We start from the raw sequence: 2,500 nt of genomic DNA on the forward strand, positions 1-2,500 counted from the left end.
AACCTGTGCGAGCCACGATTCTCAATATTGACACCTTACTCATGAAGGACCTCTTGACTAGAGTCTACGCCCTTACGAATGGCTACTTCCCCACCGTCAGGAACTCCATCAACATCTCTGATACTAAAAAAAGGGACAACAATTTAATGTTGGCTTAAGCTGAGGTGTATACTGTAGAACATTGACACCCACCTCATGACCTGCCTGGGCAGTGACAAAGTTGCCCACCGCTCACTTATGCTGTCCAATGCCCGATCCCCAACCAAAGTTATCAACATTCTAAGTTGTGCTACAACTACTCCAGATTCGGGGTTGCTGCTAAGAAATGTGCTACCGGATGTCAATGGTAGGAAAACGTACAAGTAAATTATCACCTGTGGCAGTGACCCCCATTAGCTAGTCTCTTCTTTTTGCAAGAATTATTTTCTAATGCATGCCTTCTGGTAGATACCGGTGACTATTGTTCCATTTTAACTCATACCTACTTAAAGAAGCCCCCGTCATTCATAGCCTGCTTAAGTCCATCTGGTAGACAGCGACAGATGAGCTATCCCCAACCACGATTACAAAATGCTGACATTGTTCTTTGGGGCGCTCAGTTCCGGTTGAATTTTGTCATCATCGATGATATAGTGCCTCTCCTCAGTGAAAATTTCCTAACCAATTTCTACTTCCTGGATGATATTGCCCATCAATGCTTAATCGTCCATAACTTTATCACTTATGCCTACTCACTCTAACTTTTTTTACATCAGCAGACCCACGGAGGCCTACGCCGACATCATCACTTTACATCTCTATGTCTTATGTCTAGAATTATGCCATATGGTCGTGGTTCCTGCCAAGTATGGTATTTATGACTAAATCAAGATGACAGGGCCCCCAGTATCTGCAAGATTCACACGTTTGGGCTCAGGCAGTTTGATAGCTGTTAAACGTTTATTTGCCAGAATGGAAGAATTGTGCCTTTGTCAAAAATTAGGTGTATGTATGATAGCGGCCACCTATGTGAATGATGAGGGCTGACTAAGAATAGAGCAGTGTATGGGGGTTCGCAAGGAGGGGTGTCAGCCCCCGGTTAGGTAATTAGGTAAGGACATGGCTTGCAGGTTAGGTTGCGGGGGGGGGGGGGGGGGCGAGTTTAGTTTAGTTGGTGTCCATATTTTATGCTCGCTGGAAGAACTGGCCGCTGATATAACAAAGGCTTCTCAAAAATATATGTTTTTGTCATTAATTCAGAAAATTGGCCACGATATCCAGAAAATAGAAATATAATTGGATGTTTGCCTGTCCAATAGCTCAGTTTAGTTTCCCTTATATATTTATCTTTTGGTAAAAGCTGAAATAAGTTTTCTATTAATTTTGTAGGGGTAACTAAATTAAATGTGACACTGTGCACACTTTTTCGTCCCCTTCTTTCTAACCGTTATTCCTATATTACGGGGTAGGTTATCTGATTCGTAGTCAATGTATTATGCAAGGTTTTAAATACGGAAATATTTAAAAGAGAAATCCACAAAAATCATCATAGCAGATTTGATAATTTAAAGCTATTCTTTTATCGATGGAACACCAGCAGGATACACAGAAACTTGGCAGGCCTGATTTATTATTCATGTCTGCTCAATGATAGTTCTTTCTTACTTTGGAGAGAGTTTTACTATTTAAATGTGCATCCTGTCTCCTTTCCTCCGTCATTTGCATTACAACCTCCAAAAAAATTCATGAGCTTTTTGAATTTTTTTTAGGCAACTTATGATATTTATCAATAATTGTCCCTGTACATAAAACTTGAACTGGAATCAATCTATTTCCTGAAATGAGAATTCAGTATATTACTAAACACATTCATTTCACAAAAAACGTCCTAGGTTTTACAATACACGAATGATAGCTTCTGGAAAATTAGCCAATTGACAATAGTCTGTGAATATCCTTATTTTTCTACATTCAAAGCCAGACTATTTTTATTTTCCCTTGTTCATCTAAGACTGTTGTTACCAGCACTAATAACTTATAGAAGTAAGAAAAAGGAATATATCCTACTTTACCCCGCTTCAAACATTTGCCTTCATAAATGATATACTTCACTTTAGAACTCTTGCACTAAAGTTGCTCACTTTCCTTCGGTTGTCAATAATAAAGTTTTTTTTATTTATTTTATTTTGTGATGGGGATGCTCCCATAACTGTCCTGAAGTAAATGTGGAAAATAGAAAATTATCAAGAAAGAATGTGTTCTGCATTGATGACATCATTACTTTTAGTAAACCTTTCAGAGTGCCTTCAAAATTCTATCTTTATACTAAATAAATCACGTTTAACTAAATATTTTAACAAATGTGAATTCACCGAAGGAGATATCACCCCCTTAGGTCACTTGGTAGGTACTGTCTATGCCGTCTAATAAAGAAATTTCTATATAAGATATGTGCACAGACCAAACAAAACCTATCTTGCTAAATATATGAATACTTTAATTTCTAGCCAAATAAATGAAT

This window comes from Palaemon carinicauda, chromosome 1, assembly GCF_036898095.1.
Source record: "Palaemon carinicauda isolate YSFRI2023 chromosome 1, ASM3689809v2, whole genome shotgun sequence".
In the NCBI taxonomy this organism is placed as follows: Eukaryota; Metazoa; Arthropoda; class Malacostraca; order Decapoda; family Palaemonidae; genus Palaemon; species Palaemon carinicauda.